Source organism: Protopterus annectens, chromosome 1.part0 (genome assembly GCF_019279795.1).
Source record: "Protopterus annectens isolate FY-2018-M chromosome 1.part0, PAN1.0, whole genome shotgun sequence".
Classification (NCBI taxonomy): Eukaryota; Metazoa; Chordata; order Ceratodontiformes; family Protopteridae; genus Protopterus; species Protopterus annectens.
This window is the reverse complement of record NC_056725.1, coordinates 1,278,723,709-1,278,748,667: the sequence shown is the minus strand read 5'-3', so window position 1 is coordinate 1,278,748,667 and position 24,959 is coordinate 1,278,723,709. Positions and strand designations below refer to the sequence as shown.

Below are 24,959 nucleotides of genomic sequence, written 5' to 3'. Positions count from 1 at the left end.
GATAGGCTGTGTGGACTGCCTTACCCTTGTCCACAGCTCTGGAGACTGATTCGAAGAAGTCAGTCAGATTCAGGAGACAAGATCGGCCCTTCACAAACCCAAACTGGGTGGGGTCCAGTGTTTGAAGCTTGCCAATGTCTTTGTTTATAAGTTCCATGATAATGCGTTCCATGCCCTTGCAGATCAGGCTTGTCAGACTGATGGGACGGTAGTTCCTGGGATCCAAGGTGGATCCCCCCTTGTGGAGTGGGATAACTGTAGCTGTGCGCCACTCAGTGGGCACGAAGCCCGAGGTGAGGCTATGATTAAACATGGCACTTAGGTGAGGTGCCAGTTCATTTTGTAGTTCATGCAGTACACAGCCTGGGATGTCATCTGGTCCCATGGATGCTGTATTCTTAGCTTTGGAGAGTGCAGTTTCTACCTGTGTAGCCGTGATTACCGGAATTTGGCAATCTTTTGGTATTGAGATGGACCCTTTAGGGGGTGAGAGGGGGTGAAGTTGTCACTAAATCGATCTGCCAGGATATTGGCAATATCCTTCGGATCAGTATATTTAATGCCATTCTGTTGTAGCTCAGAGCAGATCTGAGCATTGCGATTTAGATTCTTGACATATCTATAGAATGCCTTGTGGTTGTCTTTGGAATCTTTGGCAATTTTATTTTCGTAACTAGCTTTTGAGGATTTTATGAGGGATCTCAGCTTCTTACTGAGGCTGGTGACGGAGTTTTTTTGCATCCTGGGATTTTCCTCTTTTCTGCAACAGTTTCTTCCTTCTATTGTATAGTCTGTTTATAGCAGGGGACCACCAGATTGGCTTCCTTTTTTTGGGGAAGAGCATCTTGGTTCTATTTGGGATGGTGCGATTCATGCACGAGTGGATGTGCTTGTACAGTGCCTTAGTGTAGGATTCTGCAGTCGAACTTTCAGATCCAATCTGCATCGGTGTCGTGATGTTTGTCACTTCTAACTTCAGTAGCATGAATTTGGCTTTGGAGAAGTTTTTTTAAGGAGGTTTCCTTACTGGGGGGTGGGGGTGGGGGTGGGATCTGGATGTCAAGGGTGATTTGCTTATGGTCAAACCTGACCAATGAGAGGGTGACCACTGGTGTGGAGCATCTATGTCCCATGTTGGTAATGACCAGGTCTAGGATATTGGAGTCCCTGGTGGGACAATGGATTAGTTGATCCAGGGCATCAGAATTTATGAATTCCAAGAACCGTTGGGAAAAGGAGTTGGCACCCCAGTAGTTTTCCCAGTTAATGGCAGGGTTGAAATCACTCAGTATTAGGGGGTTTGGTTGTATCTTAATATTTTCCAGTATGTTTAGAAAGGTGGAGTGAGAATCTTGGGGCATGGTGGGGGATCTGTAGCAAGCTACAATTTGGATTGCAGTCTTACCTAGTGTTAGCTGCACCTAGAGAATTTCAGATGCATTGTGTTGGGCAACTAGCCTAGAGGTGTGAATATCCTTGGTGAATATGGACACTCCTCCACCTTTAGTGTTTTGGTCTTGGTTTTGTAGCCAAAAAGTGTGGTAAGAGTTGTAGCCTGGTATTGCAGGGGTGCTCTCTGGAGCCTTGAACCAGGTCTCATTTACTGCACAGATATCGATGTTCTCCATTTTTAGGAGTGCCTCGAGAGAGTGCAGAGGTTCAGACTTCTAGCATTGAGTAGCATTACCTTCAGATTTTGCATGCTTGTATCTGTTACAGTGGTGGTTTTATCCTTTGAACCTTGCCTAAAAAGGCATTATAGGGGTGGCAAGAGCTTTAGCCAGTAACCTGAATCCCAGGGGTGACAGGTGCAGACCATCTCTGCCAGCATCGTGGTTTGTCAATCATGTCTTCCCAGGCAGACAGATACTGGATTCCCTTTGAATGACACCAGAAGCTTAGCCAATCGTTGAAGTCAATCATTTTGTCCTTATACTGTGGTATCATTCTGGGTGAAGGCAGGATGCTACTCAGGGCTAGGGTCATACCTGCCTGGGCCACATGATCCAAGATCTCTTCCATGTCTCTTTTCATGTAGTCCAGGGAGGTACGTCTCAAGTCATTCACTCCAGCATGGACAATGATAGAGTTGTATTTGTACCTGTTGTGGAGTGACTTGAGTGCATGTGTTATGTGGCGGATCCTAGCACCCAAAAGGCAGCTGACTGTAATTTTCCCCTTGTTTAGCTTGGTGAGTGGGACATCAGTGTACCTGACTGTAGAGTCACCTATGACTAAAGTGGTGGGTACATTGTCTTGCCTTAGGGGCTGTTGTTGGGTGGCACACTGGTGTTGTGAGCTGTGTGTCACTTTGGTTGTGACTGGTGTTTGTTTGCGTTTCAGCTTCGGAGGTTCTTGTTTCTTGGGCAGGTTAATGTTAAGGGCCTCCACATATGTGGGTTTAGTGTTGCTATGTGTGGGTGTTGATGGTGTGGGTTTTGAAGGGCTATGAGTTGCTTGAGGTGTAGTGCAGGTGTTAACCTTCTCCTCTTGACTGTCTAGCACAATCTTGGCCGGGGAGAGCTTTGATTCCAGTTTGGCTATGTAAGTGCATCTTTCGCAGGTTGTCGTGTTGGGTGGTAGGAGGAGAGGATTGTCTGTGTACATGAGTCAGTTGCCGCATTGCCCCAGTATGCCCAGATTCACCAAGTGGACAGGAGAAATCACCAGAAGCTGACCCTTGGACATCTGTTTAGGTATTTTTTTTGTAAAGTTTAAGAGCTGTTTTCCCTTACCTTTGCAAGGTACTTTGCAATTATAGGCTATTTAGTGCCTACGATTAATTTCTCCTTATTGACAAGGAGAGCCTCGCTATACGCAAGACACTCTAGTCACTAGGTTTAGCAATTTCTGTGATTAATGCTACTTTTGTCTTATTTTCATGGGTTGCTATGTCTGGTTTTCACGCGTCTATTCTTTAAACTGTTGGTAATGAGTGATCCCATGTGATATAAACTTCATCATTTTCTATAATGCTATATGGCTCGTGTTTCTAGTGTTTCTCAGCTACTTCAATGATATAATGCTTGCACTATACCTAGTTCAACAGTCTTGCCACATTATTATGCCTTTCAATATATAGTCCTTCTGCCATTGGTTTGTCACAACCAGCAACAAGATGTGCGACTGTTTCCAGTTCTGTTTTACAAAACTTACATTTGTCTGTTTCTCTCACATGTTCAATGGACTTTGTAAACCAGTGTGTACATAGTTGACTATCTTGAGCCACCAATATTAACTTTTTGTCTTTTGGTTTAAATTCACCTTTCCTTAACCATTCTTGTGTTTGATCCTAAGCAACATGAGGTTTTTCAAAGAGTTTTCTATACTTGCAACTATATTTGTGCATTTTCCACATTTCTTGCCTTCTGATCTGATAATACACCTTATATCCTTTCTTTTGTTTTTGCACATTCATTTGCTGCCTTATTTTTACCTACTTCTGGTTTAATTCCCATTCCTGCTTGACACCGATATTCTCCTGCTAAACTAAGTAGGGAAGTCATCTTAGACTTATTCTCCTCACGTTTTAAAACTTTCGCTACATTTGAATCTTGTGAAGTCAGCAGATATGTATGCAGTCCTATTATTGCAGGTCTATACATGTCATTTTCGAGGGGACCCATACCTCCTTCAGAGTGGGGAATATGTAGTCTTGGTATACATTGATTTTTGTAAATCATTTGATAAGCATGAAGCACCCATCTTGTTTTCCTGTCCAACTGATCCAACACTTTTTGAGGTCAGTCAGTCACTCCCAAACTGTAAGTTAGGACAGGAAGAGGAAATTGGTTTATAACTTGGACTTTGATGTCAACGCTGTTTTCAATATTAATTTTAGTCTTCTAAAATATTCTTTACAAATTTTATTTACATTTATGGATGTTTTATTGTTGATCCTTCATCAGTTCCCAAATATTTATACACTCCTCGTTGCTCAAGATCTTTTATATTACATTCCTTTCCCAAACTGATGTTTTATTGGTTTTGCAGGTTTCTTGCTTTAAAGGTTGCTTTTGCACATTTATCAAGAACAAATGACATTCTTATATCATCTGAAAAAGTTTTGACTACTTGCAGTTGTGCATGAGGAACTGTACAGTTTTAAATCAGCCACAGAAAGAAGATGAGAAGTCTTTACACTTTGTTGTTTTCTGGAAGCCCAATTGTAGACATAATGTAATCTGTTAAGTAGACAGTTTAATAGATTAAGGGAAAACAAAAGAGCAGCAGTAACAAAGAGTCACCCTGGAATATCCCCTTTTGAATTTTTATCCCTGGAATAATAATTTGTCCTTTGTCATGGCTTAACTCCAAAGTGGTGTGTCACTGTTTCATGGTCGACGTAATGTAATCAATTAGTGTAGGGTGTATTTTATACATTTTTAAGCACTTGTTTATCCGTGAATGTGGGATACCGTCAGATGCTTTTTAGTAGTCTATCCATGCCATACTTAGATTCTTCCCCTTTCTACAGTTCTCCATTATGACTTTATTTAACCCACAAGTGATCCTTTGTTCCATATGACTTTTCTTGTATTGCCTTGATTGAGTTTTTTTCTAAATGACTATAAACTCTGTCGACATCAATTCCAGTGTATAGTTTATATGTCGTTATAAGGCAAGTTAATTGGTCTGTAGTTTTAAGATAACCTACAGGTTCACTCTTAAGCAGGAATATTGTTTTTCCTGTTGTTAACTAGGTAGGTGTCTGTTTGGGGTGTGCATATAAATAGTTCTTTAGCCAGAAGTTAGGTACTGCATCTGACCGTAGGGTTTTCCAGTTAGGATCTTTTCTTAACTTTGTTTCAATCTCTCTGGCTGTTACTTCATCCTGTTTCATATCCTGTACCTTTAAACTTCTTATTCTTTATTTTACTTCTTTAATCCATTTAGCATCTTTATTGTGTTCCACAGGATCTTCATAGATACTTCTCCAAAATGTGTTTATTTCTTTTTGGTGGTGTTTCATTTGCTTTTGCCTTGTTTCCCAATTCTCTATAAAACTTTTTTTGGGTCATCAATAAATTGCTTATTGTGTACTTTTCCTTTATATTTATCTTAGGTTCATAGGTTGGTACTAGGGCCTATACAAGCCTAGCCATAACAATTCCCTGGATATTTCTTCCCACAATATTTACTTCTCTGGACCCCTGTCTAGCAGGGCGACTGACATGATCCCTGGGGTGAATTTCCTATCTCCCATCCAATCATCAAGGTTCCTTTTGAAGAGGGCCAATGAGGCGCTCTGCTTGACATGTATGGGCAGTCTATTCCCAGAGTCTGGGGAGTCTCTGTGTCAGGAACCTATCCCTCCAGCATGTTTTGTTGATTGTGATGACAAGGTTTAGATCCCTGGAGCATGTGGCTCTGAGGGATTGGAATTTCTTTAAGTGGAGCATGTCCAACAGCTCAGGGTTTGACATGGACTTGTATGTTAAGCAGAGATCGCCTCTGAGTAGACGATATGCCACAGATTATAGCTGGAGTTTTTTTAGACGGTCAGCATATGGCATCTGCTTTAGGCCTGTGATTCTTTTTGTGAGGTATTTCTGTGACCTTCCCAGCTGTTGCAGATGTCTTGTGAGGTACATACCAAATGGGGCATTATACTCTATAATGGGTCTAATGAAGGATGAGCACAGTGGGACAATGACCTCCTTTTTTCTGGATGAAAAGCCCTTAGTGATGAGGTGTGCCACCTAGAAAGATTTCCTGACTGTTGTGGCGATGTGGTTATCGAAAGTAAGACCACTGTCCACCTGTGTCCCTAAGTCTCTCACATCTTCTACGTTTTTCTGACTGTGCTGGTATTTTTAGGTTATTTGCAATAGTGCACGATAGAGACTGATCTGTTCTGATACTGCACATTGCGTTTATCACGTCTTTCTGACTATCTTTGTTGATCTGTTCCCTCTTCTATACTTTCCTAACAGTGACACTTCTTGTCTTAATTGCTTTATAGTCTTCTCTATTCCATGTTTCCATGATGATATTTGATTTCTCCCCTTCCTTTCCCTTACTGCATTGTGTTTTTGTGGTAAGACTTTATCTGTTATTAATTTAGCTGCACAGTAATATATCCTATTTCTTCTGTTATATCGCATGAATTTCTATGAATAGTCCTAATTAATGTGTTCATTTGTTTTATCAGACTTTTAACATTGTTTGGGTTTTATTGACTTTCTGTAATCAATTTCTTTCATTGATCTTAATATATCTGAACAAATACCACGGCCGGACTGCAGAGAAACGTTTTAAAATACTTTAATTAAACGCTTGAAAATGAAAATAACGTTTTTCGTCCTGTTTGCATACAGGACTTCTTCAGAAAGCTCACACAGTTGAAAATTTTCAAAGTGTAGGATTTATACAATGTTTCTAAAAAGCGCACAAAATTTTTTATTAACGCTTATCTTCTTAAAGAGATATATGTACATACATACTGACAAAAATTATGATGAAACATTATACCATACAAGCCAAAGAACTGGGAGAAAATATCGAACATATAGATGGCACTATAAGACAACATAATGATTTTAGTCGATACAAATATGACTATTTAAGGTGTTTTCAAAGTATTGAAAAACACATTGAGAAGATGAGGTATACAAAAATTAAAAAATTGGACAGGGATAGGATGCAATATAATGAAGGTAGAGCATATCCTCCACCTCCAACATCACAGACAAGATTGAGGCCTATGGTAAATCAGACCAATTTCAACAATCAGGAGATAAATACTAGGCACAACATTCCATTGGCTAGCAATCAAGATCAATCTTCTGACTTTTGCCAACAACAAACAAATAATGACCAATCGGCTAATGACCAAGTAAGACGAAGTGAAAGACTAAAGGAACGGAACAATCCAGAAGCAGGGCCTTCAAGCAATATAGCTAAATCGAACAATAATCAGGGTTTTCAGAAACCCAATCAGAAGAAACAATGGAACAAGAGGAAGAACCAAAACAACAGGAGATGACCAAAGAATCAAACCAATACTTGGTCCCCATATTGGTAAAAAATCGAAAAGGGGATTTCACTATATATAACTATTCTTCTTTTCAGGTCTCAAATCATATGGCAGAAACCCTATCAAAGGGTCTAACCTTTGTCCCATCATCTAAGATGGATTTAGCTAAAACAATTTGTGATTTGAAACTGTTTGTTAGAAAATTAAATTTGAAAATGTTATTGGGAAATCAAGTACCACAAAATTCTGGGTTTAGAGTACCTAGTGTTTATAATCCTCCCTTACAAAATGCTCTTTTTATTTTTGAGAAGGTTTGTGAATTGGATTTAAGGAGGTTTGGCAAGGGTAAGCTTAATGGTATTAATAACTTAGTCCGGGAAGAAAGGGAAGACCTTGAAGCTTTAATGTCCGCCAATATCAGGATCATGAATCCTGATAAGGGTGGAGGCCTGGTCTTCATGGATTTACCGGATTATGAAAGTCGCATCATGAACATATTGGAAAGCGATGCGTATGTAAAAGCATCGCTTAATGAATACAATAAAGCGAACCAGTTCATAAAAGGATTTCTCAATGAATTGTTCATAGAGGCTAGAATAAACTTGCACACTTTTAATTATCTAACAATTTTGGTCCCACGAACACCATACATATTTGGAGTGCCTAAATACATAAGAGTCTTCATAATCCACCATTTAGACCTATAGTCGATGGTAGAAATTCGTCAACTTATGCATGTGCAAAACTTGTAGATTCAATTTTGAAGAAATATGTAATACAAGAATCATGGATTCTAAAGGATTCTTGGGCCTTTTTAGCCAGTTTGAACAATTTTTCTTATTCACAACAGTATAATTTCATAACAATGGACATAAAGGACTTATACACTTGTATCCCCCAACAAACAGTTATTGAATGGGTAATCTCTAGAATGGATAAACTGAATGCACCCCAGGCAGAGATAACCCTGGTTCAGGAGTTGTTGGATATAATTTTGTCTTACAACTTCATACTATTCAACAAACAATACTATAAACAGAGAGAAGGAGTGGCAATGGGTTCACCATGTGGCTCTAGTTATGCCAACATGGTGTTGGCACATTGGGAGACCACATATATTTTTATAAATAGATTGTTCAAAGATATTGTTAAATTTTATGGTAGATTTATTGACGACATTTTTATGATTATAGAAGGGTCGTCAAGTGAAACAACAGAATTGATTCATATGATGAATAATACAACTGAATTTTTAGAATTGTCCCATTCGTCCAATGATAATGTTATGGTCTTTCTGGATGTTGAGGTATCAAAAAATAATGTTGATGGGCGTTATGAAGCTGTATTATATAGGAAGCCAACATATCCAAATAAATTTTTACATTTCTCTAGTGCCCACCCATTCCACCAAAAACGTTCAGTTTTAAAAGGCCAGTTAGTAAGGGCTGCAAGAATGATATCCATTGATGAGAATTTTCAAAAAAAATGCATGGTCTTAAAGGAAATGTTTCTCAATAGAGCTTATCCTATCCAATTGATAGACGATCTAATCCAAGAAATAACATTAAAAAGAAAGAATGGCATTTATGAACCAATACTTAATACTAAGGTAGATTCCTTCAATAAAGAAGTTGAGATAAGTGAGTTGGATGTTGATCAGGTTGCAAACGCACCCTTTCAAACTGAATTCAACTCAGCATGTATTATGAGTTTTTCATCCAACTATTTGGATATAAAAGAAATCATCTTTAAAAATTGGTCCTTATTAAAAGATGAAATGGATCTAAGTACCATTTTCAATTTCATACCTAAGGTGATTTGGAGAAAGGGTATTAGTTATAAGGAAATGTTTCAAAGAAAAAGAAAATGTATTAATAGAAATATAGGTATGAAACAATGTGGTTGCTGTCCCTATTGTTATATAATAGATGAAGGTATCAACATAGTCATCAATTCCTACACGATTCGGTTAAAGGGCAGCTTCAATTGCAATACCAGAGGAGTAGTTTATGTTGCAAAGTGCCAAGCATGTCCCTCCTTCTATATAGGTAAAACAGATAGAAGATTAAGGGACAGAATATCTGAACACCTAAGAAGCATAACACATAAAAGGGAGGACAATGCTTTGGCAATACATATTATAATGCATCCACAACATAAATTCAAATTTAAGATAATTCAGCAAATCCAACAAGATGATAGAGGAGGGCCATCAACCCTATTATTGGAGAAAATGGAATTGATTTGGCAACTTAGATTGAATGCCTTTGTGAACCCAGGTTTAAATGATAAATGTTCAATAATGTGTCTGTTGAGGTTGAAAAGTTTAGAAAGATAGGTCATAACACATAAAGAGCTTTTTAATAACAATAAAATATAATTTTTCATATAATAATAATAATTTTTTACATAATTTTTTTACATAAATATTTTATAAAATTTATGGAATTATTGAATCACTAATTCATTAAATTATGGATATTAATATCAATATCAATATTAAATTTATTAAATTTATGTATTTTTATTTAATTTATTAACACATATATAAATATAAAGTTTTCATTTTAATGTATTATTAAACATTGAATGTTAGATATTTGATGAATTGTCAATACAGAATCTTTAAGTATTTCATAAGGTTCATCGAAATGCAAGTTAAGATTGTGCACATACAAATATTTAAAGGCACAATCAGCGTATTTTTATCGCACATCATAATTATTATATAACATTCACAATTTTGTAATTTAATAACTTACATTTCACATTTCATAAAATATAGAATATACATTTTTATATATTATAAAGATCAAATATGTATTTATAATTACAATTTATTTTATTTCTTATATATTTATTTATATTTATATTTACATATTTTATGTTTTATATTTTATATTGTGCATAAGGTGAGGTGGAGGTCGCGCTTGTGTGGGTGTGTGCTTGTGTGAGTGTGTGTGTGTGAGTGTGTGTGTGGGTGTGTGAGTGTGTGTGTATATGTGTATACATAACATAAAACACATGTTGTATGTGTACATATAACACATATATAAATTTTAACAGATCCATTACATTTTTCGACATGCATAATACATACAGATCTACACATGCATTTGCACATAAATTTATTTAAATATTCAATTTTTCGTGTATTTTACACCCTCAAAATATTGGAAATATTAAATCATAGGCATCTGAAGGTTGGTTATGTTGTAATTTTTCCCTATCTAGAAAGAATAAATATATATATGTATATATATATATATATATATATATATATATATATATATATATATATATAAAGGGATTTGTAAAGTTGTCAGCGTAAAATGAAGTTGTCCAGTCTCTCTCTCTTTTTGTCAGTATGTATGTACATATATCTCTTTAAGAAGATAAGCGTTAATAAAAAATTTTGCACGCTTTTTAGAAACATTGTATAAATACTACACTTTGAAAATTTTCAACTGTGTGAGCTTTCTGAAGAAGTCCTGTATGCAAACAGGACGAAAAACGTTATTTTCATTTTCAAGCGTTTAATTAAAGTATTTTAAAATGTTTCTCTGCAGTCCGGCCGTGGTATTTGTTTTTTCATCTGTTTGGAGACAATATCGTTTTTGAATCTTAATATATCTGTCCATCTGTCTTAAATCAAGCAACTCTTCTCTTAGATCATTTTCTTTTAAACTTTTCCTATGGGCATTTGACAGAAAGTTTCAAAGCATCTTCCTGTGCCACATTACATTCTCTTTAGTTTCATCCTGTGTCATCCGTTGCTCTTTCATATGGGAACTTCCTGGCCTATCACTCCACAATATTGATTACATCAGAGTTGCCACAGTTTCCTGTTCCTTCCCTTAATGTGCAATTCCAACTGAACTTTTGTACTTGTTTCCTACTGAAGGCTCCAAAGTATCTTCATATGGTAACTGATCAGATGCTTCCAGCTCCACTGGTTTCTCCTTAAGTTTGGGATCCATTGCTCTATCCTGCTGTGATGCTATTAGAGTTAGATTTTCTACACTAAATCTTTCACTTCGCAGGTAATCCATAACCTCAGTTTCTATTTCTTTTAGTTCTCCATTACTAATCCTCTTTTCCTCTTTGTTTTCTTACTTTTTGTATTGTAAAATTTTCCAGGCAAGGTCAAGGCCACTCTTTCCGGGCCTTGGCTTCATCTACGGCTTTTTGAAAACAGTTGGATTCTAAAAGTATTCTAGAAACTGCTACTTGGTCCTGTGTGTATACTTATACAAAGCACTATAAGCTTGATTCCTTCTCAAGGTCCAGGTCAAGCTTTGCTAGGTCCATTCTCCAAGGCTCCTAAACTCTTCTCCTTCCATCTCCCAGATATACATAGCTAGAATAAAGTACCCACATAGCTAAGGCTACTGCATCAGTGATCAGTATAATGAACGCTGTACAGTTGTGTAAGTTGAACTTACCATAACAATAGATGTTTGAATGATCACTGCCACAGTAGCCACTCCCTCCCTCCATCCCACTTGTTTGGTGTGTTTTTATACCAGGGTGTGGCCATTTGTTATTTTGTTGTTCCTAGCATTGTCCTTTCAGGGCTCAGCCTCCCCATCTCTGCTGGCAGGAAAGCTCTGAAGGGCTTTTTTGCCCATACTTATCTTTTAGTCAGCTCAGCTTGAGCTGCTTTACAGTTTGGGCACGTGGAAAGCACCAGATGTTTTGGAAGCTGGCAAACTGCTGTACTATCTTTAAGATGTAACCCATATAGCTAAGGCTACTGCAGTAGTCATCATTTGAACATGTACTATTATGGTAAGTTCATTTTGCACAACTGTACTTTTCTGACAAAGAAAGCAAGAGCCTAAAGGACCTGAGCTACAAAGAAAGGCTGGAGGCCTTGTTCATCTTTTCGGTGTCCTACTGACAGACTTGTTCCTTGCTTTCTGGGCCATTAGGGATCCAGCAGTCCAAGACCTCTTATTTCTCCACAAATCAGTCTATCCATTGGGGACAAGAACCAGAGATATGAACCTATTAAAGAAGATAAACAAATTGTGATATAGAGAGAATTTTATTATTAAACAACTATTCCTTACCTGGAACAAACTTCCTCTACAGATCAAGCAATAAAACACACTGCCCTCTTTTAAGGAGGAATTAGGCAATTCATTCCCACTATGACTAACATATCACTTTTTGAAAAGGCAGTAAAGTCTAAGGGTGGGTACTGGCAAACTGTAAACGGCCACATTGTCCAGTTACTTTTGTACATTCTATTATTCCGAGAAGTACATCATTGCACTACAAGGGATTAATGAATATGTAATCTGAAATATTTTACTTGAGTTGCTTCAGTTGTGATGTTTCAAGTGGACCACCTGCAGACTACCATTGCCACCCAACCCCTGCACCTGCATTCAGACGTAACAGAGTGGGCATGCTATCAACTGTTACTCCATTAACCTGGCATGTCATTTTTTTTCAGTAATTGGTTTTTCGATAGCAAATCAGGGGAGAACTGTGAACCCCACAATGATAGTGACAGCTGTTTCATTAAACTGGTACACAAGAGAAGAAATAAAATACAAGTGTACACCGTTTCTTGTTTACTTTTCTTTTGGGACTACCTTGCTACTGTTTGTACTGAATGCACTGCGAAAACAATGTACAAAGTAAATCATATCTTATACCTTGCTAGTTTATTTTCTCACATTGTAATACTGTTGTCATTAACTATGCCAACTACTAGTCCATTAAGTGTGCATACAAGAAAAAAATACAAGTACAAGCACATCTATTGCCTTGCTAACTTATTTTCTTTTGGGACGACTTTACTAATATGGTGCTTAATGTACATTAATACAAGTAGAAGCACATTGTATGCTTTATTTTTTTGCAGTTTTTTGAACTCTTGCAGTTAAGTATGCATAAGGGAGGCTGCCCATCCTTTAATTAATTAATTTTGCCATTTACCATGAAAAGGTTCCAAAAATAAAAAGAAAGTCGAAGGTTCATACTATCATATTGTAGTACCTTATAGAATGTGCACAGAAGGGGTGAAGATAAATTATCGTTTTTTTTGTACACATTTGTTGAGTAGTGTATGAGACTTTAATAATGTATTTCAAATGAAATAGGATGTGAAGAGATGAAGTTAAATGATCTTTTTAATTTTGCTTGAGTACTGTATGGGATGTAGTTATACATTGAACTGAAGGGTAACATTATCTGTTTTTCTTCAGCACAAGCCTACAATGCTTCATTTGTGGCATGCATTTACATACACACCAATCATGAGGACTGTAAATATGACACCATGGACTACAATATTTCATATAGAGTAAGCATGCCCACCCGTATGAATGCCTTGGTGTGGAGCATTACAAGTAAATAGCGCCTTAAATTTCATCTTTTTTTATGACAGTGAAAGAGAAAGCAACTTGATGCTAAGGAAGCAAAATGCATTTGCTTGCATGCATGATACTGTTACTAATTAGGTTGAGGTAGACTGTTGTACATAAGATAGGAGAGTATCTTTTAGATTTTAAAACAATGGATCATTGAAAAGTCAGTATTAAAACGGATGGTCAGCTTGCGCTGTCTTTTCAAAAGACTTATGAGCCTATGAATAAGTCTGCAGCAAGAGACTTCTGCCATTCGTTTTCTGTGGGTAGCTTCTCTGCTGTTGTTCAATCCTTTCCTCATCCAAACCTTTCTCCCATTTGCTCCAAGAGTTCTTGGAACTTTTCAGTTCCACATTCTGTTATCCTGCAAGTGAAATGTTTTCTCATGTTATTTTTCAGTTTGCCCTCTTCTACTTCTCATTAATGATGTCTTCTATCCATTCTATTCAAGGCTGTTGTGCCCAATAGTTTTGTGTACCAGTGGTATGCCTCTCTCTTTTCAAACATTGCATTTCAGATACAGTTAGTCTGCTCTTGAACTGTGAAATTTACATTCTTCTTATAAAAAATGCTGCCCTTTATGCATTTGTGCAGAATGTCATCAGTTTGGTATCTTTTACTCTGTAAAACCTTTGGAAATGAGCAGGTCACCTCAGGTGCTGTTTGAAGTGTTAACATCCCTTGAATTTGTTCTACTGCAGGCACCATTTGCACTTTATTTACATCCACTACAAACCTTTTGTATTGTTTATATTATAGTGTGTCCCTTCCTCAAAGAGATTGTGACCCCCAAATATATTTATACTTGCTCCGTTCTGTCCTATGTCACGAATGTAAGTATGTACGAGTTATTAGTAGATTGTATTGAAAAGCTAATAATGCTACTGGGATTGGTGTCTTGTGGCCTTGTATTTCACAGCTGGCCTAATGTAAAGCTTCATGGTGTTAAGACCTATGTCTTCTGCCTCTTAGTTGTTCACCTTGATAATGAGTATGTTTTTATGAGTCCCTGTTCACAATGTCAGAATTGAACTCGTTTGACAGCAGAAGCTGTTTTTTTATTTGCTTTGCTTTTTTAACCTGTTTGAACTGTTTTTGCCTTTCTTTGGTTCAAGTTTTAAAAGCTTTGTTTCCTGCATTTTCAAGTTAAGCTCACCTAATTAACTTCTGAATAGAACAGTCTCTAATCTCACTTGAAAATATTTATTTCACTATTCATGTTCCAGTGAACCTCTCTTTTCAACTGTATCAGTTTTTGACTCAAGACTCTTTAACTACAGTAAATCTCAGTAAAGTGGAAGTCATGGATTCAGAGATTTGCTCTGTCTCTTGCTTACAAGTGGATTTCCCAAAAAATAAATAAATAAATAAATAAATAACAGGAAAGCTACGGTGCAGTGTTTCTTTGTGTCACCTTCAACCAGAAGCAGGAAGGTAGGGCCATGAGTTCTGTCTTGAAAAATACATATGTCCTTCCATATTCCTGTTGCAGTATTCTTTACAATAGGACTCCCCTGTCTAGGATAGTCCAATGTCCGTCCAGTATACCAAAGCTTTTAGGTTGTAATGGGTACATTGTATGTCAAACGTATGCTCCCCACGCATGGTGTAGGGCATAAAGGTGACATCTGGACGTACCATCCTCAGAACTTTTTTGCCACCAGTCCGAACTCCATTTTTGATCATCGATCTGAACATGCATACATCTGCTGCTTATCAAGCCGCTTTCAGATAAGTGCCCCATTGGGGTTTTTGTTATCTTATCTCTTTTTTGACTTTGGTTGGTTGTTGGTTTCATGTCATCCAGAAAGGGGAAATGCCAGTGTGGGAGACAGAGTCCCATAAATGTCGTCACAAGCAGCGTTTATTTTACTTAGGTGTTCCCACAACCAAATGTGCCATTTGCCAGGCCTTTGTCTCTAAGACATTATGTAGTCGGCTCTCCTTCTTAGCTATTTATTTAGAAAACCAATGTCTTAAGCTGTTAACTAAAGACACCATAGAAGGATCTTCCCTGCCCGAGGGTCAACCATCTGTGAAGAAGGCTAAGAAAGTGTGGTCTGATTCATTTGCAGTGCCACCTCTGCCAGATGTCTCTCTTGAGGCTAGTGAAAACCCGGAGGACCACCTTATTCCTGTGTTGGGATTCCTGTGCCAACAACTGCTTCGGAGGCTGGCAAGGATCTGGCTTCATGCATGCCCATGGGAGTCTTGCAGATGTCCACTTTATATGTACAGAGGGAACCCTGACTGATAATTTCTGAAGGGCCTAGGGGTATTCCTCAGATTTTGCTGTGGGAAGAGTTATTGACTGCACTAATTGAATGTCATCAGGGGGTCAGAGCCTCCTAAAATCTATAACGCTGACTTCCCTTTAAAAAAAGAAGCAAAAAAAAAAGCATATTTCTCCTGCTCCTAAAGATCCTCAGACTGAATGGCACAACTTTACTCAAGGTCTATTCAATGCCTTTATAGCTTTCTCAGGGGGTTGTTTTCTGGCTCCTCCTTGGTCTTCTACATCTCTTAAGAGGCCTAGGGAGCAAGATTCCTCTGAAGATGATAAGAATTCTGATGAGGAATCCCTATGTTAGTTTTCCCAGATTTCTTCTCCCTTAGATTATGGCTCTGAGGAAGAGGAGTCTGTTAGTCCTGACTCTCCTTTTGAGGAGATTTCTTTTGGTGATGTAGTTTCCCGAATGATGGAATTTTTTTCAATGGGATTGTGCTCAGGCGTCTGTTGTTCAGAAGAAGTACTATGAGCTTCTGCAAATGCAGTCTTCTAGGTCGTCTGCTGTCCCTTCTGTTTTGTTCTTGCAGCTGTATGGGATGCCTTTTCCACTGTTTCTCAGGCTTCTGGCTCCTTGCCCCCTGCTCCCAAAAAAACTGATAGGTTTTATAAGATGCCCGAAGACTGCAAGTTTCTTTATAAGTGTCCCTCTGCTGACCCTTCTGTGGTATTGGTTGCATCTGACAAGCCTTCAAAACTGTTGCCTTCTACAAAGTTGCTTCCTTCTGACAGGGACAGAAGAACTATGGAAAGGTTGGGTGAGAAAGTATATACTTCTACTACCCTGGCATTTAGAGCTGTGAACTATCAGAACCATGTGGCCAGATATGTTTTGGCTGTTCTCTCTAACCAGTCAGGTTATCTCAGACCTTCCTGGCTCTGAGGGGAAGACTTCTGCTATTTCTTTATTAGGGACATCTTCTCAGGTTGCTCCTTCTCTTCACTGTTGCAATATTCACTCCCTTCCTCCACCCCCTGATCTTTTTTCCTTCTGGATGTACTTGTTACTTGATAGCATCCTTAGGCTATTGTTTTTACTGGGTCTTTTTCCATTCTGTGGATGGTACTGCCAGATGTTTATGCCGTACGCCATGCGTGAGGAACATACATGTGACGTACAGCATACCCGTTACAATCTAAAGGCTTTGGTATACCAGCTGGATGTTGGGCTGCCCTAGTCAGGGGATCCCTATTGTAATCAGTACTGCAACAGTGAACAGAAGGACATCTACTGTTATGGTAAGATTTTTATACAACTGTACTTTTACACACATCTAATCTGTGTAAGGCATTTATTTTTCACTGGAAGTTAAGGGGTCCATGACAAAGTGGATGCTTATGTAACTTAGACTGAGAGTTTATCAACTTTATGATTCTTTGGTACAAGAATTTTGTAAAGTCAGAAATGAGAGGCAAGATGTTAAGGGAAGCTGACTGTGTTCTTTGTGTAGGTCATTTTTGCAGTCTTAACATTAGGATCTCTGCTGCAGGCAGAGTCTTATGTCTGACCTGACTTTGAGAGTTGAGCGCCCTTGCGTAAGTTGACGTCACCTTACTCATACATCTTCTTGTTCTTGGTATGTATATGGCATCAGCATCTATCATCTTTAGTTCTTTCTTGTTACTGTGAAGAAATCGAGAGCGTGTGTCACAGGCTGGCATCAGTCCAGGTCTGTGAATAAAGTCTGCATCTTGTAATTGCCATTGGGGAACCTCTTCTATCCATCTTTTTGCAAAGTTGTATTGTATTTTTCCTTTTAGAGTATGTGCTTAGACAGATATCTTGTGAGTACAAACCATAAATGGAGGCAGAGACATAGCTAGGGTATCCTGTGCACACGTCTCCAGGGACCATGATCTTCACAGGTATGTACTAAGCTAACGACCACTAGGTACAAATTACACTTCATGAAAAAACCACCAAGCTCAATTATTAAAAAATTTTATATTTTTTCTTTAAATTATCAAACATTAATTTAAAAACAAAGCATTAAACTCTAAAATTTTTAGCATTATACTAAAATAACCTAGCTAATTAAAAAAAAAAAATATAGAGTCAAAAAAAATAGCCAGAACAAAATAAAATGTTCTTCTAATCTGGAAAATCTTCCTTCCATTAAATATCCCCATATGTTCCCTAATTTGACCAGAATAATACTTAGGGGGTTATGAACAATATATAATATATAATATACCACAACCCATATAACACCACCAATATAAGATTACAATGTCATTGTGGCAGCCCTTATATTTTACCCCCCCTGAATTCACTGACAACTTCCAACACCTACCACAATTTACAATTTGAACATTTGAACACATCCTCTGATCCAATTATATAAGTATTATATTCTTGGATCTTTCTTTTTCTTCGCTTTTAACATTTTCTTCTTTCATAAAGACTTCATAAAAAAAACAAACTTCTTAGATTACAAACATCAAGATTCACTCACTAAAAAACAAGAAAAAAAGAAACTTTTTTCAATAAAAGGTAAGGAAAAAGGAGAAAATTTAGTAACATAAAATATAAAAAAATCCTCTATTCTCTCTTCCTATCCTAAGTATTAGTCTTTCTATTATTCTACCATCCCTACCATTCTTCACATTTGAGTACCATTCACATTATCCTAAAATAATATATAAAGTACCCTCTATATACCCTCTAACTACCAATTTTAACTACCAATCTGTTCCAATAGAACATAGAACACTTTCAGAGTGATGTTGTTCAGAGGTATTCACCATAGGGAAGTGATTCAATTAAATGCATGGGGTGAGCACTTGTAGCATAAAGGAAATTGTTGGTTGCAGTATCTTTCTAATTTCCTAAAAACCTAACAGCTAAACTTGTTGAAATATAGTAAGATAGTAAGATAACCAAAAACTGAATACATTACATTCACTTCATAATTATTCAAATTCCATTTACCATATTAAAATGCAAAAAAAAACTCATCAAATTTCCTAACATCACCAGAACACACAAAAATTAAATCATCTATGTACCTATAATAGAGTACCACATTTTTCATCAATTGTTCGATTTGGTTTTTTTCTTACAAGTTACACTTCAATTAGGTTAGTAGGAACTCTGCTTCACATGGATGGGGAGCCTGCTTCAGAGAAGGGGTAGTCTTTTGGATACGTACCTGTCTGTCCAGCAGGTCCTATTTATATCACAGGAAAGGTTTAAGTCTTTAAAATGAGTAATTCTGGTGCTGTTGTTTTGCAGATATGCAGGAGGTCCGTCACGGTGGGGTCCATCAATGCATTCTATGCCAAGCATAGCTCTCCCCTCAATAGCCTGTAGAAGACAAAATACAGAGATAGGGCTTTGAAGTGGTCTGCATAGGACATGTTACTTATGCACTGTATTATTTTAGTGAGGAAATTCTGTGTACATTCCAGTTGTTGGATGTGCCTGGTTAGGTACATTCCAAAGGGGGCATTGCATTCAATTTTAGGTCTAAAGAATGCTGAATGCAATGGAATAATGACCTCCTTGGACATGGATACCATACCATTGTTTATAAGTTGCACAGCAAAGAACGATTTCCAAGCTACTGTAGACACATTATGATTAAAGGCTAGATTACTATATATGTATGTCCCCAGCTCCTTGACTACTGGGTCAACTCCTAGGGGTGTGATGCCAATTCCAGGGTTGCATGACTTCCCGAAGGGTACTTTTATGAATTTCTTGGTATTTGGTTTTAGTCCATAGCTCATTAGCATTTAATGCATTTTCCGAGAAGGTCTCCCTGCAGTGCATAATATCGTAGGCTACATTCTCAGTCGTATTCTGTAAATAACCCCTATTACTAAGTGATTGTTTCATAACATTAAGATGTCCTTCTATTCATCTGTTGCAGTATTCTTTACATGAAGGAGTTTGCCGCTATAGGTGACCCGACATTGGCCAATATATACGATAGTCTTTCACTACTTGTAGGGTGCGTGGTACATTGCACGTAGGCTGCTATCATACATCAGAGCAAACCAAAAATAAGAGAACAGCTTACAGTGGCACCAAATGAATCCTTTATTGTAGAAGTGCCCTACGCACAAAAACAGGAACAGACCAGTTTCGGCTTCACCTTTACATAGCCTTCATCAGTGTTAATGTCTGGTAAATAAGTCATACTTTATACACATAATTTAAAGGACATGTGACCAATTAAAGATGCTCATTAAGCCTTGGTTGAAAGAGACCTCCCAGTTTGACAATCCATTTTTTTCTCCATGCTATTTAATAATTCATGCCAACCTAATTTATTGCTTCTGGGTCTCATTACTTTATCTATAATAGTAACATTAAATATAGCATTTTTATGTATCATTGTATGTTTATAAAGGGCGTTGGTTTCTTTATGGTGTTTAATGTCGCTAAGATGTTCAGAAATTCTAAATTTAAGGGGTCTAGAGGTTTGTCCTATGTACAGTGCTGAATGGTTGCACCTAGCTAAGTAAACCACCCAATCAGTAAAACAATTAGAGAAAAATGGAATGTCATAAACTTGAGGGGTATTTTGACTGCTGAAGCTTTTGGTTTTTAAAATTCTAGGACAGTGAACACAGTGACCACAAGGGTGACAACCAATTAAGGGGTCTCCTGACAAAGTGACTTGGGTATGTTTCTTATTATGGAGTTGACCGTGTTTATAATGATTGAAAAAGGCAGCAAGATTTTTACCTTTCTTAAAGGAGAAGTAGCATCTGTCGCTCAAATTTCACAAAGTCTAGTGTCAGATGTCAAAATACTCCAATGGTGTTGCACAATATCCATTAGTACATTGGTGTTGCGTCTGTGTGTAGTGACTAGTCTAAGGGGCCCCCCTCCCCTGTTACATTTGGCTTTATAAAGAAGATTTTCACTCTCCATATTATTTACATTATGTTTCGTCTGTAAAACATGGCCCATTTTGTAGCCTCTGTCCCTAAATCTGAGAACTAAATCATCTCTGAAGTGTTCATAAGTGTTTCCATTGGAACAAATACATTTCATCCTGATAAATTGGGATTTAGGGATGTTCTTACAGATGTGGGGAGGATGAAAGCTGGTGGCATGGAGAAACGAATTGTATTCGGGGAATTTCCAGTGAACTTCAGTGGTCAACGTGTGGTCAGATGCTCTGGACACCAACACATCCAAAAAAATGATTTTATTTTTATCATTGTTGACCGTGAACTCAATTCCCCATTTGTTTTCGTTTAAATATGCAATGAATTCCAATAGGTAATCCACATCCGCTCTCCACACCAACCAGCAATCATCCAGGTATCTCTTCCAGATGTCCATTTCACCTATATATAAGTTATGGGAGCTAGCATAGATGATCTGTTCCTCAATATATGCCATTAATAGATTGGCATATATTGAGGCAAAGGATGCTCCCATAGCTGTACCCTTAATCTGTAAGAAATATTTGTCCCGATAGAAAAATATGTTCTTCGTGAGCACATGTTCAGTAAGGCAGAGGAGCAATGTATTGAAACCTGGTTTGTACATTTCTGCTTTGTTTAACCAATAGTCTAAGGCTTCTAACCCTGCCCAGTGTGGAATGTTTGTATATATCTAGCGTACACATCAGCCATTCTGGTTCTAGTTGTTCTTCTGAAATGATCTGAAGAAATTCAGTAGCGTCTCTAATGTGTGCTCTGACACATTTAAGAAGTGGTTGCAGGTATTTGGTAAGAAAGAGGGACAGAGGTTCTGTAAGTGAGTTCCTGCTGGAGACAATAGGTCTACCTGGGGGATTGTGTAAATTTTTATGTATCTTTGGCAGAAAATATATATATTGTGGACATGGATTTACAACGGTCAAATGTGATTTGGTGGTGTTGCTAATAATGCCTTCCTCAACTGCTAAGGATAGGAAATCATCAATTTGTTGCTTAAGGAAGGGGCTAGGATATATACTGAGATGTGTGTAGTAACGTGCATCAGAAAGTTGTCTGTTGGCTTCCTTTTCGTACTGATTCCAGCCTTGTACAACTACAGCCCCTCCCTTGTCTGCCCTTATGATGACCAACTCATGGTTATTGGCTAACCTGACAATGTTATCCATAGAAGTTTTAGGAATGTTGTTAGCCATGGGTCTGTAGTTCCTAAATTGGAAATGTAGATCCTTAATTATAGCATTTTGAAATAGGAACACATTATGATTCATAGGGGCATAAACAAAGACTTGATATTTAAATTCATCAGTGATCTTTGAGGTTGTTTGGTCCTGAAAAAATAATTTGAGTTTTAAATTCCTGCAAAAAGATAATATGTCGTTAACAAAGTTTTCTTCAGGAACAAATAAAAATAGAGATAAATGATAATCCTTTATTTAAGATTTCCATATCTGAGGCAGTGAGGGAATGTGTAGAGATATTAGTTACATTCACATTTGTTCCTTGTGTACAAACATTTGGAGCAAAGTCTCCATATTGTTTACTTCCACGTTGTTTACTGCCCCCCCTCCTCCTAGGTGTAAATCCTGCAAGACAGTAGAGTTCCTCCTTTTCATTGCTGGAGAGCCTGTGGCACCCACTGTATCTGTCTCTAAACCTGAAGATGATTCATCACCTAAGGTATCTATACTATGTGTGGATCCCTTTTTTAAAATGGATTTAGTAAGTTTCCTTTTAGAAGGATTCCTGCTGAATTGTGTAAATCAAACATGTTTATCCCTACCAATATTAAAAGGGTCCCCCTTGTCGTAGTCCGCTAGGTCCCTCAGGAACTTCTTATTCTTCCTTTCCTTGAGTTGGGTTTCTAGAGTAATCAGCTCCTTGCCAAGGTTCTTAAGACTGGTGTTGTATATAGGTTGCCCTTCATATTTTTTGGCCACATCACATAACTGAGTGATGGATTCTATCTCCTTATCAACAATCCTGTTATGGTGCTCAGCTAGTATTTCAACAAATTTAAGAGACGCCTGCTGTTGTACTTCAACCCATTGTTTCAATAAGATATCATCGGGGTTACTAACTAATGGTTGCGTGCATATGCGTAAACCTTTGGTGTTATTCCCTTAGTCAGATAAGCCCAAAAAAGCTTGTAGTGCCATACATTATTGCGTAATTGATGCATATGTTTGTTCATATTCAGAAAAATATTTTCACAACTCAACATCAGGACCAACATCAGTGCCATCCACCATCAATTCAGCCGTCCCAAGCCCAAAGACAGTTAGATCATCCCTATCAGAGGCAAGACCCTTTAATAAATTATTCAGTTCCATGGTGTGTAAATCCAAAAATAATAAAATAATGAGAATAAGACCCTAGCTGCATCCTTGCTTGGAGCCTCCTCACAAGTAACCCGCCACTCCATCAAATGCAGCTGTGATGCTGCAGAGACTTCTGCCAGGGCAGCTTCCTCTGGTTCTGTCTTAAGGAGATTTCCCTGGCAAAGATTATAGCCATTACCAGAGGACATTAAATCTAAACGTATGGATACCATTTTGAACAACTTTGCATTGTTAGGCCCTGCAGCTGCTAACTTAATTAAATCTCTGCAGAAAAGGGTAAGGAGTTGCAGGAACTGAAACACATAATGTTAAGTTGTCTATCTCGCCTTCATTCTTGCTGGATGGGTTCGGAGCCGACCGCCACTCTAAAGCTCGAGAGTTGGTTCCACCGGCTCGAGGCTCTATATCCCACAATGCTAGGCGATAGTTACCTCAGATCTCGTTTGCCGCTACAGCTTGAGGTTGGTTTTCTACCGGTTCCTGGTGAGTTTTAGCTTTTCTATAAAAGTTACTCTTTTTACCCCTTTTTAGTTTAATTAATCTTAAAATTAGTGTAGTTCATTGAACTCTATCCCGAACCTAATTTTTGTTTCTTCTTAAAAGAACTTTTAGTTCTTCCCTTGGGCCTTAGGCCTTTCCTTCCCTAGGGAGTGTTTGTGTAGTGTACTACTGTTTTATTGTACCTTATTTTAGTATTTTTTTCTAAAAGTTTGTAATTTTGACAGGGTATAACTGGTGTGTTTGAGTGTGTGTTTGTGTTCACCAGTTAGGCTATGTCTAAAAGCAAAGGTCTCGATTCAAGAAGTGTGATGCGTGCTGTCAGAAAATGTCTCTGACAGTCTTGTGTCTGTGTCTGGGGCCTTTGCACCTGCAGGACTCCTGTGCTGTCTGCCATGGCTTCAGCCCCAGGGTCCTGCAGGAAAGAAAAAACAAGCTTATATTGAGAGGCTTGTTGAAGCCTGGGGATTCCTGTCTGTCTCAACAGGGAAGCCCTCCAAGGCATCGAGGTCTTCGGCTCCGGCTTCTGAGCCGAGACCTCAGGTTGTTCAACCTTTGCCTTTATCGGCTCCGGCTGGAGCCGATAAGACTCAGTCCACAGTTTCTGTGGCTTCGGCGGGCCGAGGTTATCGTGTCGGCTCCGACAAGATCCTCGGAGCCGACAACCAGAAAGAGGTCTAGGTCACCTTCTCTTGGCTCCGTTCATTCGGCTCCAGGATCTCCCCTGCTGTCTGAAGCCAAAGGTCTCATTCCTCTAGGTCATCGAGGCTGTCCGATCATGACCTTCAGAGGGTGGTGAGTCGACTACTCAAGTCTGAGGCACTAGCCCAGATGCTTCAGAGCCCGACTCATCAGTCGGTGCCTGCCCGGTCCATCAACTCTTTCCTCCTTCGACTCTCTTGAGTTCGGAGCCGGGTCGTCGGAACCGAGACTGTGGTCACCTCGGAGCCGAGACAATTGTCTTCGGCTCCGTCGTCGGCTCCGTTTTCTTCCATGGAGGAATCTCGGCGCCGGACTTCCCTCGTCGGCTCCGAGGTGAGTGGCATCGGACCCTTGTCCGACCCCTCTCCCTCTCGGTGCAGTGAGTTCGGCTCCGACATCGGCCTCGAGCCATCACTGTCGGTGCCGAGGGGGTCCTTAGCTCCTCGGGCGGGGACCTCTGGCTCTGCCTGGCGGGGGTGCTTCGAGGTCATGCGGAGTGTGTTAGAGCCTGGCTCTACTCCACAGTCGGCTCCGTCAGCCCCTCCCTCTATGGTGCCTCAGGGTAAGTCGACTCACTCCCTCATCCCGGTCCGCAGAGAGCCAACTCCTCAGGAGCTCCCTTTCGGGATTTCATCCTCTTCCGAGGCCTCTCCTGATTTGGCAGAAGAGCCCCCTCGGAAGAGGAAGTGCAAGAGGAAGCACATTGACTCACCTGAGTCTATCACGTCGGACACAGATCTGGATGATTCTGAGGGTTCCCCCCGTTCCCCTTCTGAAGATGTCTCATTTGCAGACATTCTGGAGATCCTTAAACAGAGGGGAAATTGGCCAGCCCTCAACCCTTCGGAGGCAGATCTGTGTATCTT

At 38.7% G+C, this 24,959-nt stretch overlaps 1 protein-coding gene across 2 annotated transcripts in view; it reads left to right on the top strand.

Moving 5' to 3' along the window:
• The window catches only part of ZNF532 (zinc finger protein 532), a 700,664-nt gene that overhangs the window by 190,130 nt on the left and 485,575 nt on the right, over window positions 1-24,959 (top strand). The gene's annotated exons all lie outside the window — the stretch shown is intronic.